This window comes from Lygodium microphyllum, unplaced genomic scaffold (assembly GCF_053477565.2).
Source record: "Lygodium microphyllum isolate KBCC unplaced genomic scaffold, Lygodium_microphyllum_v1.1.10 scaffold_42, whole genome shotgun sequence".
Taxonomy (NCBI): Eukaryota; Viridiplantae; Streptophyta; class Polypodiopsida; order Schizaeales; family Lygodiaceae; genus Lygodium; species Lygodium microphyllum.
In genome coordinates this window covers 1,124,944-1,125,465 of record NW_028229525.1, presented here as the reverse complement: position 1 = coordinate 1,125,465, position 522 = coordinate 1,124,944, and the positions used below count along the sequence as shown (strand labels likewise).

Genomic DNA, 522 nt, shown 5'->3' with positions numbered 1-522 from the left:
CCGCCAGAATGGCCAGCCCGCGGATTCCGCAACTGCCATCGTTAACATTAGTAAAGCGAGTGATTGACCCATCATATCATCCAAATAAACAGAAAATACTGGAAAGTTCAAATTGACAGTCAATGGCATTGACCCAATTAACGTCGGCATGATAATGATATTTCTTTTATTTGGTAGAATTTCCCGAATACCTAAAAGAAAGAGAATCATGGAAAATGTCAAATATTTGACCAGATCCGTAAGACAAGGTCTTTTTTCGTTTCCTAAAAATCCGAGCATTGGTTCTTTGTACTCATGGCTGTTTCAGAAGTGAAGGGAAGGCAGGTAACCTTATATATTAAGCGAAAAGTGACCGAAGCATGAAATTGGTTCAGTTGAAAATAGTTTTCACTTGCTAGCCCTAAACAAAAGCAAAGCATTCCCTATGGTATATGATCTAATGACTTTCCGCATCCTACAGGATTTGAACCTGTGACCTTCAACTTAGAAGGTTGTTGCTCTATCCGATTGAGCTAAGGATGC

At 39.5% G+C, this 522-nt stretch overlaps 1 non-coding gene across 1 annotated transcript; it reads right to left on the bottom strand.

The window, feature by feature from the left end:
- Positions 1-448: 448 nt before the first annotated feature.
- On the bottom strand, positions 449-522 carry TRNAR-UCU (transfer RNA arginine (anticodon UCU)). Its single transcript has one exon. It is a non-coding gene; the product is annotated as a tRNA-Arg (tRNA).